General features: G+C 36.4%; 1 protein-coding gene and 1 long non-coding RNA gene across 4 annotated transcripts in view; one reads left to right on the forward strand and one right to left on the reverse strand.

Annotated features, from left to right (window-relative positions):
* bcl11bb (BCL11 transcription factor B b) overlaps positions 1-15,059 on the reverse strand; it is a 40,460-nt gene that overhangs the window by 13,687 nt on the left and 11,714 nt on the right. The window lies entirely within an intron of this gene.
* Positions 1,365-13,913, forward strand: LOC309482926. Of its 3 annotated transcripts, none has more exons than XR_014200435.1 (4): positions 1,365-2,177; positions 3,016-3,055; positions 3,799-3,959; positions 12,268-13,913. It is a non-coding gene; the product is annotated as an uncharacterized lncRNA (long non-coding RNA). The 3 variants fall into 3 exon arrangements; XR_014200436.1 differs by having other exon boundaries at positions 2,162-2,177; positions 3,019-3,055; XR_014200437.1 differs by lacking the exons at positions 1,365-2,177; positions 3,016-3,055 and having other exon boundaries at positions 3,149-3,959.

Genomic DNA, 15,059 nt, shown 5'->3' on the forward strand with positions numbered 1-15,059 from the left:
GCTATCAATAATTGTTTTTGTTTTCCACTAACAATATCTAAATGCTTAAATAAAGGTAAATTTGCTTGAGAAATAAAAAGTAAAAATAAAAATAAATAATAATAAAAAAGTTATAAAAAAATTAAATATCGTTTGGATGGATATATGGACAGACGGATGGATGGATGGACGAATGGATGGATGGATGGATGGATGGATGGATGGATGGGTGCAAATGTTTGTTGGCCCAACAAGGAACCAAGCTATCAATAATTGTTTTTGTTTTCCACTAACAATATCTAAATGCTTAAATAAAGGTAAATTTGCTTGAGAAATAAAAAGTTAAAATAAAAATAAAAAATAATAAAAAAGTTATAAAAAAATTAAATATCGTTTGGATGGATATATGGACAGACGGATGGATGGATGGACGGACGGACGGATGGATGGATGGAAGAATGGACGGACGGATGGATGGATGGACGAATGGATGGATGGATGGGTGCAAATGTTTGTTGGCCCAACAAGGAACCAAGCTTGCTAACCAAGCCCGGTGCTTAGTGTGAAAGCCTGGCAATACTAAACTAGTGATTACCGTTATCAATTTTTTTACCCATAATCCTCCCGTAGTTCAGTGCTCTAGTGGATTAGAGTTATCTGTGATTCCTGGCCATAATAAGGACGGACAACTGTATATGAAAAGACTTCCATTCTACAGTGGAAAAACTGTGTGTGTAGAGAAGCCACAGAGGATAGTGGCAGGCATAGTGGTTATGGCAGGCACACACACATCCATACACACACTTATGTCTCCTGTCTAAGTGAAAGCAGGCCTGTTGCAGTAACCGTTCCAATCTGTCTCCATCTGCAGGAGCACAGAGGAGGGACATCACAAACTGTGGTCTCACAGCACAAAACACACAAGCATATTGATGCATATACATGCAAAAACACCTTCATATCCACAGTCACACCAACACCTACGAAAACAAATAAACGTATATTTTCTCAGCCATCACAAACCAAAAAAAGACAAAAGAAAAGAAAAATAACACCTTGACCGCCATAATAAATCCAACCAAACCCACTAACACACAATATCCATTCAGCAGTTTGGGTTAAGGCCAATTCTCATGGCCTGCACTGCAAAGAAAAAAAAAATCTGATCAGTATTTTTTGCCTTGTTTTCTGGTACAAATGTACAAAAATCAATAAAACAAGATACATTTTTTATTATTTAGATGTATTACTTCTTTAATGCATGAATGTTTCGCCAATCATTATTACATATTCGGGTCTTTAGCGACCCAGATCTATCTCTAACTGATCTCTAAACTCTCTTGATATTTTAATAATATAAAACAGATGTTTTATACCATCATCACTGTCCTAATATTTGATTGAATTCAGTACCTGATCTGCAGTAAATCACCGAACCATTTCAACTTTTGCTGATGATACTTCCTATTCTTTTGTTTTCTGCCTGAGGTAACTATGAGTGAACATTGTCATTGATGAACTATGAGTCATCATTGAGGAATAAAGGTGAATTGCACTTATTAAGTCATCAGAGATTCAATTATTTTTGTGCAGGGAAAAAAACATACACTATTACATACCTCAGGTCGTTAGCAACCCTATACAGTTTTCACAATAAAATGATTAGAAAACAAACTTAACAGGGTAGTGAATGACATCCCGGGTCGATTAAGACCTGAGGAATGCGTTTAAGGGTTAAGGATCCACTTGTACTTTTTTTGTTTTGTTTTGTTTTGCACAGGCTAATATGACATTCCTCTGGGACTTATACTGACACCTAGTGGTGTGGATGAGTTATCTTATGAATGTGTACATGTATATATATAGTGTAAAAGTAAATTTATCTTGCTTTAAAGATCTTAAAACAAGACAAAATAAATTTTTTTGCAGTGCACCATGAGCCTCATACCTATCCTATCCATAATGACACACCCCCATCAGCCTTCTTCTTCCTCCTGCACGCTTACTGCCAGTCTCATGAAGAAACAAGCCAGCCAAGGGTAGCGTAACCATCTAAATGAAAACACATGCCACCCTAGAGTGCCCTGTCATCATCTGATACTGCCAGAGCGAAGACGTCCTACGGCGCAGACGGGAAAGGACAGTGAAAAACAACTGGAAAGACTTAACTGTCAGTAAGAGCTATGACTCTTGGCTCCGTGAGAACAGAGAGAAGTGCATTAGCACAGCGTTTTGTGGCATTGCAACTAGTCTGAATCATAGCTTGGAGTGTGCGTCACTGTGTTAAGATCTGGCTGGCGTGAAAAGGCCGTTCAAGAAGAGCTGCAGGAACTTGATGGATGACACTGGTGCTTGCGGCTGAAGGGAGACGCGGAAAAGCTAGCGGGGTGGAGAGAAAAAAGCAAATAGGGGGACAGCGAGGGACCAGTTCAAAGCAAACATTGCTCCATGTCATCGCAATCGTATCCTGGATCACAATCAAAATCTCCCAGCCGTATATCTAGCGGTTTGCGCTAATAGCTAATCTCTGTATGTTTGACATGCGACGGAATGAAAATAGCCTTGCGTTAGTTAAGTTGTTACTTTGAAATAGTTTTGCCTTTTAGATGCTTTTAATCCTTTCCATTTGACATGTTTTTGGAAGTAAAGATCGATAAAAAAATTATATCCGTTAGCATACTCATTCATCTCTGTTTGGCTGTCGCAGGACTTCCCAGAAGTGCACAGTTTGAATTCTGACATTTTGCTCGTGGCCGCTCAGTTCTGGACACAAACGTTTTTATTAAACGTTAAATCTGACTACACTTAGAAAAAAAAAAGTTTTATCGTATTTCCTAGTACAAATATCTAAACATTCTTAAATGATGATACAATTACATGAAAATCAAAATCACATAATATAAGTCTTGATTTCTGAAAAATGTATGATAATTAAGTGACTTCACGCTTAAAACAACAAAAAAAGTTTGCTAAATAAAATTGTTTTCCTTTTAAATTAAAGGGATAGTTCACCCAAATATCTTCTTTTGTGTGAAGCAGAAGAAAGAAACTCATACAAGTTTGGAACAACTTGAGGGTGAGTAAATTATGACAGAATTTTCATTTTTGGATTCCATTTTTTTATATATATTTTATATATATATATTTTCTTCAAGGCTTGAACCTTGGAATCTATTTCAAGGTTTGCGTTCTCGAGCCACCAGGCACTGTTGTTGTGCGAATGAGCGGACCGGAGTGCGTAAAGGGTTTTCTGTTAGAATGGTGTCGTGTAAGCGGCCCCTAAGTTAATAACTAATGATCTTTGCAACGGAATTGAATCAATCAAAACTAACTTTAGCTGGACAATAACTTTATTCTAGAGCTGCTGTAAAGCCAAAACAATCTGTGTTACTGTAATTTCCTATTCTCACTGTAAAGCTGCTTTGAAACAATCTATATTGTTAAAAGCGCTATATAAATGAAGGTGACTTGACTTGACTTAATTTTTTTAAAGTTTTTTTTTTACTTTATATCCTAAGTAATTTTAAGATATAACTTAAGTAATTATATGTTTTTCATGCTGGGACTAGCATGAAATGCTGGTTGCAGGTTTGCTTGTCTCCAGCAAGACCAGTACTATCACCAGCATAAACCAGCCTGGACCAACATAAAATTTGGGATTTTTCATGTGTGTGAGCAAGGGAAGCAGAAAAGAGCGGAGAGCTATCCCGTATGTGAAATAATTGCCCTGGTATTTTTTTGGATTACGTCTACTATAATGGTCCCCAGCTGGGCCCAGGCTTCTATACCCATTTAAAGCTCACTGTAAAAAATCCCCAGGCCCTCAGTGCGCCTTCCCAAACAATCAGGGCCCTGTAAAACAGCTCCTTCGATACCTCATGTGCCGGGATCTGCGACACATGCCAGTCATGTGAATGGATTCCACTTCTGTTGCGCTCAGCAGGACCAACGCTGTAGCGCTACGAATGGTGCAAGAATCAGTGAGTACCCAGAATCCCTAGCACAGATACAGGTGACCACAAACTCAGATGCCAAATCAAAAGCATGTAGTTCAAGACTAAAGCTTTGGCTGCATAATATCAAGCTAAATTGTGTGCAATATTCAAATTAGTCTCAAATCATCAAAAAAATTGTACCTCGATGATGTTTTAGAATAAGTTTTACGCTATTTTCAGAATACTACTTTACATAACCATGCATTAATACCAGTATAATAATCATTAAGCATACAATAATCATCTTAAGGGACAGCAGCACCAGATTATCCCAATATCAACCCATTTAGAACTATTTCTTGAAAAGCATAATTGCTTTTAAAGATGGCGTGCCATTTTGTCTTTATCTAATTTTTATTATACATTTTTGGTAACACTTTAGTTTAGGGTCCAAATCTCACCATCAACTAGCTAGTTAGAATGCATGAAAACCGGGTCGGAGTGCATTAAGGGTTTTCTGTTAGAACGGTGTCTACTCACTGCAAATGTCTAGGATATTGTCTGTTTATTAGCACTTATAAAGCACATATTAATGTCTTATTCTGCATGACCATATTCTACATTCCTTAATCCAACCCAACACATAAACTTAACAACTATTAATAAGCAGTAATTAGGAGTTTATTGAGGCAAAAGTCATAGTTAATAGTTAGTTAATAGTGAGAATTGGACCCTAAACTAAAGTGTGACCCTTTTTTTTTTTTTTTGCATTTAACATGTAAATACATTTATAACATAAGTAATGTATACACAATGAGTTCTAATTTTTACTTTGAAAATGAAATACTTTCTATTTACCTCACTACAAATGTTATGTGCATTATAATTGTTATTTATACTTAAATACCACGTTTATACACTTTTTTTCCAGAACACACACACACACACACACACACACACACACACACACACACACACACACACACACACACACACACACACACACACACACACACATAAATCTATCTATCAATATTAGATATTGTTTATATTGGCTATTAATTGTGGACTATTTTATCTGCCTAAGTTTAGATTTGCACTATATGTTCAGAATGGAGTAGGAATAATATGCTGTTTTTAAATATAATGTTAAACATAACTTTTTTTTTTTTTGCATTTAACATGCATATACACTAAAATACATTATAATAATGTAAGTTCTCATGTTGAAAATAAAATACTTTCTAAGTTTATCTCAAGGCAAATGTCCACAAAGTGCATTATAATTGTTATTTATACTTATTACCGCATGTTTATCCAACTCTGTTTCAGACCACACACACAAACGTGCCTAATACCAACTCAATATTAAAAGCCACTGTTATAACTCTCTGAGCTTTTTCTAGGACTAACCAGCATCCCAGAAGTCCCTCCTCTATTATTTATGACATTTTTTTTAGTCAGACAGTAGACCTTTGTTCTTTTACATCTTTCCTACTGTGCATTATAAATATTGTGAGACCTAAATCAACCTGTACAATTGATCTTACTACATACACTTTCCATACATGTACTGCTTTTAGAAATATGCAAATTTCGAAGAGAAGTTTTGTATCTACAGTTATAATCTGATTGACAACATCGACGGTTAACCGCTTCATGCCAGTAATATTCACGAGAACAAAAGTTAAAAGAGAGAGTGCCGATTTCTCCGTGGTGTGTCATCTCGCCCTCAGCCCTCTTCATCCTCTGCTGGGGGAGATCAGCTTCTCCCAGGGCTGTTTTCACAATGATGCGTTTTCAGCTTTTTGGCACAGCTCCCCGCATAGCTTATGGTTAAGAACAGTCTTTCATCTAGCCAATGCCTTCAGCAAACATACCGGGAGGGCCACATCTGCCGCACACTACATGCAAGAACAAGCCTTACTGGCATGAATAAAAACTGATAAGATCCAGGGTTTATTCATTCAGTGGGATGCCAGGGAGGGTTTAAAGCTGAATTATCATGGCGGCTCTCATCCTACAAAATCTCGGACTGTAATGTCATCAACCACTATTAACATGACAGAGCATCCCCTTCCCCTTATTTTGGAGTACTAGATTTCTGAGATGGGAACACACCAAAATGACAGCTAATAAAAATAAAATAAAAAAAAACTTGCTGTGATCTCATACTAAAGACATTCAACTGTATATTCCCAGTAAAGTATGCCAGAATGCAGTAGTCTGCTGCAAAGCGACCTGCAAGAATTGCAACATCCAAACTGCATTACTTGATTTTAATTATTCCTTTAATTTATGCAAGGGATAGTCAACCCAAAAATAAAAAAAAAACCTCTCTTCATTTACTCACCCTCATGCCATCCCAGAATGAGACATTTTTCTTCAGAAAAACACAAATTGAGATTAAAAAACAAAATTCCCTCTCTGTGATGCTTCAAAACCACGCAAAGGGAACATGACGGAAATCCACACAACCACAGTTGATAAATCAACGTGAAAAGAGAGATGTGTGTAAGAAAAATAATAATATTTTGCCAGCATTTTCTTTTGAAAAGTTTCCAGCCATTTCCAGCATTTTTTATCATTTTCACAAAAATGTCATAGCCCCCAGAATATTTGGTTGTATGAATATCTGAACATGAAATATATCAAAATAAAGAACAGAGCCTCTGCTTTACGCGTTTTTTTTTTTTTTTTTTTTTTTTATCAACAAAAAGTTTCATAAAAAGCAACATTTTAAACAAAAAAGCTGAGAAAATCTAAATGTTTTCCTCTTCAAAGATTACAAAGTGCATAAGCAATGCTTTTATCGCTTGTTTCTGCTTTTTTTTGGCCTGTGTTTTGATTAGGAGATTTAAAATATAAGTATTGTTCTCACACACACCTATCGTTTCACTTGAGAAGACATTTATTCATCAACTGGGGTTGTGTGGATTACCGTAATGTTTGCTTTGTGTGGTTTTTGAAGCGTCAACTTTGAAGGTCACGTACACTTGCATTAAACGGACTCACATGGATTATTTTTCTAAAAATCATCTGAAGAAAGAAAGTAATCCGGGATGGCATGAGGGTGAGTAAATGATCAGAGAATTTTAATTTATGGGTGGAGCATGCTGAAAAAACACAGACAGTATGTGCAAACAAACAACATTGCTCATTCCCAGGGAATTCCCACATTATTGTAGAACCGGCATTAATATACTGTGAAAATACAGACGGACTGAGAAAAAAAGTAAAATCTCCTTTAAAAGCCCTACTTTTACGGTGCCACCCAGCAGGACTCCACACACAATGACAGAAATTTGCCACCAAACTCTGAAACTAAACCACAGCAATGGTAAAAAAAACTGCTGTTTAATGCATTTTAATTCAGTGCAGTCAACAAGATCTCGTCTTGATAATGACACTGTTTTTATTAACATCCTTTCAAATGTTCACAGACTCTGAGATTTTCTAAACTAAACACGTAAAATGTTTGTTGTCAATAAACTGTGCCACGTGGAAGAGGACATTAAAGTAGATAGATTGCACATGTTGCAGGTTTGAGAGAGTCCGCCAGAAGAGTCTTCTCCTCTGGGCAGCAGCGTGCGTGTGTGTGTGTGTGTGTGTGTGTGTGTGTGTGTGTGTGTGTGTGTGTGTGTGTGTGTGTGTGTGTGTGTGTGTGTGTGTGTGTGTGTGTGTGTGGCTTGGCTGCCTGACTGTGACACTGTAGTCAGTCTTTGGCAAATAACTCTCCACGCAAACGCTTTCTCACCCTGCAGTGCCAAGACTATTGTAATGCCTTACTGGTATAGAGACATCCTAATGTCAAGTGAATAAAAGGGAAAGATAAATAAAATGCATTAAGACTTGTCTGTTTTACTTAAATGAATAGATGTGACAGTAACAGTTTAGACCAGCCTAAGATGAGTCTGGTTTTAGAGGGGGTTTGGGGACTTACTAGCTGTTCAGACTGGAAGACCAGATAATGACAGGCTGAGAGATCAATAAAAGCTGCACACTATTGAAAAAATATAACCATAATGTAAAAAAAACTAAAAAAAACTCAATATGACTATAAAATAATATTATTTATTATTATATTATTCCAAATGAAACTGAACTATAAAATTACAGTACAACAATTTATGTCTTAATTATCGTGCTTTTGTTGTTTTGCCTATGATAAGTTCTGTGGGTTTCAGAGTGAAGTGAAGCTGGGTTTCACTGTGTTCATATGTTCACACATTCAGCTCATTATATGTTATTTCAGCATCTCGTGGTTCATTTACTGTAAACCGAGATGCAGAAACACTGTATCATGAGCTGCACGCATGTAAAGTGAAAAAGTGAAAGTGAAAGTGACATGTGAAGGCCAAGAATGGTAACCCATACTCAGAATTTGTTCTCTGCATTTAACCCATCCAAGTTAGTGCACACACATTAGGAGTTGTGAGTAGTATACACACACCCAGAGCAGTGGGCAGCCATTTTTCTGCGGAGCCCAGGGAACGATTGGAGGTTTGGTGCCTCGTTCAAGGGAACCTGCCGGTTTTGAGAATCGTACCCGCAACCTTCGGGTTACCGGTCTCTAACCATAAATCATATCACAATATTGATTTAATTACAATATATCATGCCACCATAGAGAGCAGCTTAAAGGATTAGTTCACTTCAGAATAAAAATGTTCTGATAATTTACTCACTTTTGAGGAAAACATTCCAGGATTTTTCTCCATATAGTGGACTTCAATGGTTATTAACGGGGTGAAGGTCCAAATTACAGTGCAGCTTCAATGGCTCTACACGATCCCAGCCGAGGAATAAGGGTCTTATCTAGCCAAACCATCTGTCATTTTCAAAAAAAAAAAAACATTTATATACTTTTTAACCACAAATACTCATTTTGCACGCCCACGACTTCATGCATAACGTCATCACGTTGGAAAGGTCAGGCGGCAACCTGACGTAGGCGGAAAATGTAGGGTAGGGCGAAAAACTAAATCTCATTTTCTCCTCCAACTTCAAAATCGTCCGACATCGTTTTTACCTATTTTAATTTTTTTTGTAAATGGCGTTTTATTTAGTTGTTGCATGTTCGCTTTGTAAACACTAGGTCTGTGCTTCCGCCCAGGTCACGCGCTCCTTTCAACGTGATTATGTAATGCGTGAAGTCGTGGACGTGCAAGACGAGCATTTGTGGTTGAAAAGTATGTAAATGTGAATTTTTTTTTATAAAATGACCGATAGTTTCTCTAGATAAGACCCTTATTCCTCGGCTGGGATCGTGTAGAGTCATTTGAAGCTGCACTGAAACTATAAGTTGGACCTTCAACCCGCTGATTCCCGGTGAAGTCCACTATATGGAGAAAAATCCAAGAATGTTTTCCTCAAAAACCTTAATTTCTTTTCTTTTGAAGACAGAAAAACATGAACATATTGGATGACGTGGGGGTGAGTAAATTATCAGGACATTTTCATTCTGAAGTGAACTAATCCTTTACAGTAAACCAGCAAAGACTAGCAAACCAGCTTATAAGTGTAGGTTTTGAAATAGAGCTGCAGTGTTCCATTGGTAGCAGTGCAAATTACATCCAACGTTTATGAACCACTGTCATGTCATCTCACCATCCTTGCAATTTCTTCTTAAATATTTCACTTGAATCCAATCATGGATAATTTGACAAAAGAGCGATAGTGAGACAGAGAGGAAGAGGGGGAAAAAAAGCGTTACACATCTGGTCAACACCATCGGCACATGTTGAAATTTAGTGGCGACGCTCACAGTCCAAATTAGTGGCGAGTTTTATTCCCTGCTGTGGAAGGAAAAATATCAAATCTGCTGCCATATGACTACAATAAAGTGGTATGTGGAGCGTTTGATGCCTTCATGTGGGAGACTTTAACTCTTTCCAGGGCTCAGCGTGGAGCGCACATGCAGCGCTGTCCTGCTCTATAATGCGTCCAACATGGACCAGGTTGACCCCTGCCGGCAGACAGCACCAGTCAGACTGCGAAGGGGTGGTCTCATTTGGACGGATCCCAAAATATAAGCAGGCCTGAAATCCCAGAGGCTCTAACCACAGGCACCCTGCAACAGAAATGCTGGCATAGCATAGCATAGCATGGGTGTTGCAAGGGATCATGGGTATGTTTTTTTTTAAGTGCCAGGCATCAATGCATTTTGCTGGTCAGAGAGACTGAAATTGGTACTGTCCATCAAACACAATAGAGAGATCTGAGACCAGATTTGATATTTGATGACTTGTAGATCAGCAAAAAGATTAAGTGTTTAATTGTTTTGATGATTAAATACTTTATTCTATCTTGACATAGTAAATAGGACATTTATAGCACTGTAAAAAAAATAATATTTAGAAAAATTTTGGAAACTGACAATTACATATTGGCTCAATAAATGACTTCCAAATAATGATCGCCATGCAAAAAGATGCATTGTACTAATCATAGCTTAAGGTCTTCACTTAAAATTATTAAGGATTCATGCATTCATTGGTTTCATGATCGTATATTTATTTGCAGATTTTTAACCTATGCAGTGCCACTTTTAAAAGTTCTCTTCGCCACATCAACACATCCTGTTATGCAGAAGACTCCTTAAATGTATTCAGTTTTTTACGATATTAATAAGATATTTTCACCAAATATCCTGTGTTGGAATTTGTTTGTTAATAAAGTGATGTGATAAAATATAAACCTTGTTATCTTGGGTTCTGTAGTTTGCTCATAAAAAAAAAATTCTTTTGGCAAAGTGAGAAAAAAATTGGACCAACAACACCAGATGTGACCAGTCACTACAAAATTTTGAGTTGGAGAAGTATAAACATTTTTCACAGTGTGGTTGATTCCCTGGAAATTATGAATACTGGGCGGGGCTATCTGTTTATTGACCATTTGTAGAGGGGAGAAACCTGTTTCTCAATTTTTTTTTAAACATACCTCAAACCATTCATCTTTACCCTCCTTCCTTTATAAAAACTTGGGGAATTGTACATTTCAATATGTTTTTTTAAATTTCAATTTTAAGTCAACCCTTACAATAAGTATGTGGTGGAATATGACATACCATGGTACTGTAAGTGCCTTGTTTTTACAAATAGTACCATGGTATCTCCAAAAAATTATGGTTATACAATGGTATGTTTTGCCTCTATTTGTAAGTGAAATGACATAATCTGTATTTTAAATTAGTTCATATTGTCTGTAAAAAAAAAAAATCAAGATGTACTGGTTTTAGTTTGAATTTGAGTTGAGAATTTATTGCTGTTGAATTTGCTGAACTGAAAATGAACTGATCTTAATCTATAACAGCGTTCTCAACTGATATGTGGCGACACAAAAATGGGTCGCAGATCTGTTTGGATAAGATTGCAGACAGCAGAAGAAAAGAAATGCTAAATGCAAATAATAAAATGCAATTACTTATAAACGGATAGTCAATAAAAAATAGTTTTAAAAAGGGTGAAAAAATGAGGGTAGGTTGTGTGACATGCTCTTATCCCCGAAAGCCATGCACAAAACTATGCACAGCAAAAGAAAATATGACCCAGGCGACATTAAAATACATAAAAGAGGATAAAGAGGATAAAATAAATATGGTTTGTGTGACCACAGTGTGTTTTTAGCAGTGAATTATTGGCTGCCAAGAGCATGGAACTATCAAAATTCAATTTGCATTCATAAAACAAACACAAAAACTATAAAGACTGTAAATCACTGTTCTGTGGTTGCTTGTGCATTTATAAAATTGTCCATTTTTGGTAACACTTTATTTTACAGTGTGATTGGTACACGTTACATGTAGTTACTATAGTAATAACTACAAATTATGCATAATTACAAGCAACTAAACCAAACCAAACCTAATCCTAACCCTATAGTAAGTACATGTAGTTAATTGATATATCTCATTACTTAATAAATGCACAATTACACTGTAATAAGGACACATTTTATTTTAAGTTTAACAGATTTAAGTCTATTAAACAATCGTATCCCATGTATAATATGGGTCCAGAGACAAAACCATTTGAGAACCAAAAATGTGAATATTGAAACAGTTTTGGAGATTTATGTTGAGGTCTTGTGGTCAAGGATAAGCTCAACTTCCTTTATGGTGTGAGACAACATTGTCTCTCTCTGCACTGCTGGATCTGTGGTAAATTTTGCAAAAAGATGTACAGAAACAAAAACCTCTTGATGATTTTTACTTTTAAAAATGCCTGTATAAGAGTACTTGAAACAGCACCTTCATGGAAATTCAAAAGCTGATCCTTGAGCTTGCTGAAGACACTGTGCATTTAAAAAATTGCTCTGAACTTCAAAAACATGTCTTTTCTTTTAACTACAGAATTCAGAAGTGCTGTTTTCCCATGCCAGAAAATTAGCAAGAGTTTGGACCTAAAAAAGAGGGAAAAGGACTGTGAAACTGACTCATCAAATTCACTTTCTTTGCTTCAGTCCCTGACACACACACACACACACACACACACACACACACACACAGTCTGAAACAGCCACTGTAACCCCTAATCACAACCCCGAAGGCTGGACATCAAATGCTGCAACGTTGAAAACAGATGATCAGAGGTAATTAACGCAGTTTCATATGCAAATTTAATTAATGCAAAACTACAAAGTCATTATGCAAATGGCATCTTCTTGAGCCGTTGTGCAAATATTCATCACTTGGAACAGGGATCAGTCTCCTCATCTTTTGAAACTCTCTCACAACACACACACTCACACACACACACACACACACACACACACACACACACACACACGGTTCTCTTAGGATCATGTATGAATAGTGTATTTATTTTAAACTTCTTTCCATTGATACCAGACTGGGGCCATCAGAGCAGACAGCTGAGAGGCAGGAAGACACGATTTGGCACAGGAGTGAGACAATGAGACTGTTAGACCGGGACGGTATGAATATTCATGACACTGATTACTTTCCATGATTAAAGCCTACTCTAATATTTAAATGAGCGCATGCTAGGTGATTAGAGGAGCGGTGGAAAGGACAAGCGCACGATGCGGTATACACTTTCTCCAGCGTTCGTGGAGTATGATTAGCTAGATAGTTCAGAGATTGATTAGAAACTAAGGGCAGTTTCAGATATGAGGGAAAAGATTTGAAAATAGCATGAATGATGATGGTACACACTTGACGGTGGAATCCTATCAAAAACAGCAGGTAAAGGGCACTTCTCGTGAATAGGATAGAAATTGATGTATAAATCCCATATCTTTTATTTTCTGAGAACTATCAGATGCTTTAAATAAACTATTATCTAGCATAAAATAAACCTAGCATGAAAAAATAGCTAGTTTAAACACTTGAATTCTCTATATTAGAGGAACAGAGAGAAATATATCGATATATGACTATATAAAGTAATGGCATTTAAAAATGGTAAAAAAAAAATTATAAATAAATAATGGTTGTTTAAGCTTTTGCTATTTTTGGTACTTTGCTCTATTGTTTTTCTTCCATAGAACACAAAAAGAGATGTTTAGCAGAATGTTCATGCTTCTCTTTTCCATATAATGAAAGTGAATCAGGGTTGTTCAGCTCCAAAAATCAAGCACTGTATATGTAAGTCTTCTAAAGCCATTCAATAGTTTTGTGTGAAGAACAGATAGAAATTGAAGTTTACTTAGAATCTTCTCAAATCTCATTTGCATATGCATATATTCAAACTTATGCAATCAGTTGCACAGTGTCATTGATGTCAAATCTGGTGTTGACGTCTCAATGCACAATACTGTATTTGAAAGCATGAAAATTAGGGGTGGGAGAAAAAAAAAAGATTCTCTGATGCATCACGGTTCTCTTGAAGCTGTATTTAGCTAATCATTCTTAACAAACAATTGTTTTAATATATTATTAATTTGGATTATTTTTAAAAAGTACATATAATTAAGTGATTTAATTTAATTATTTATTTAATAAAAATGCACAATTAAAACTCATTATTGATAAAATATATATATATATATATATATATATATATATATATATATATATATAAAAAAAAATAATAATAAAAAATAGACAGAGAATGTATGTTTGTTTTTACTCTGGAATCAGATTCATACCCATAATGTAAACTATAGATTTGAGAGCTGCAGTGGAGTGGAAGATTTCTAAATGTTTTACTTTTTATTTTAACTATTCCTTTAACAAATCTTAACAAACATACTTATCTTAAATCACTTTTGAACTGAATTGCCATTTTCAGCATTCATCATAACATCTCCAGATGAGATGAGAAGAGAAGAGAAGGGGTTAACACTTGGCGTTTTGGCCCACAGCATGAATGGATTTTGCCTCTAGGCGACCATAGCTCCATATTGTATTTAATTAGCCCCATTAAATATAATCTAATTTGGCTGAAACTTTAAGACAGTTAAGTGGCAATCTAAGGTGTTGAGCTAAGCTTTCATGCTCTGGCAATATTAAAATCAAGCCCTAAGCACCTTCCTGCCCTGCATTTCTGTGGATAACCTTGACGACTTCTGTCAACGAAGCAAAACTAAAGCTGAAGTTGTTCAGTAAGAGTTCAGATAATATAAAAAAATAAAAAAAAAAATAACTCTGTGCTTTAAAAAGGCACATTCAAACAAATACAGAAAACTAATAACTTTAAAAAAAGAGAAGAAAAAAAACTCTTGACGAGGCTGAAGTCCGGGTCCTGCTGACTTTGTCTCTATTTGTCATATATTCTGACTAGCAAGTGAAGCATTTCCTTGTCCAGGCTGTGTGTGCTGAGAGGAGGGTGGGTGGCACTGTGGTGGAAGATAACATGTGGCCCCTCCAGGCCCCGCACGCTAAACTGAGTCTTTAACCCTCGGAATAAGGAATCTTCTTCATTAATCCCCACACTATGTCTCTTAGCACTTGAATTTTAATGGGCTTTCTTAGCCTTTTTTTTTTTCTTTTCCTTAATACGGTGATATTTCCCCCAAACACGTCGGGTGAGGATTTCTGGAGTTTGTTCCTCTTAGAGAATTGGTTTCAGCTGCTGGCGCACTCAGGGCTGTTATGTTTCACTTAAAGATGAGAGAAAGAGAGAGAGAGAGAGGGAGAGAGACAGACAGACAGAGATGCTGCGTCTTGCTCTAATAAAA

Source organism: Leuciscus leuciscus, assembly GCF_965113295.1.
Source record: "Leuciscus leuciscus genome assembly, chromosome: 19".
In the NCBI taxonomy this organism is placed as follows: Eukaryota; Metazoa; Chordata; class Actinopteri; order Cypriniformes; family Leuciscidae; genus Leuciscus; species Leuciscus leuciscus.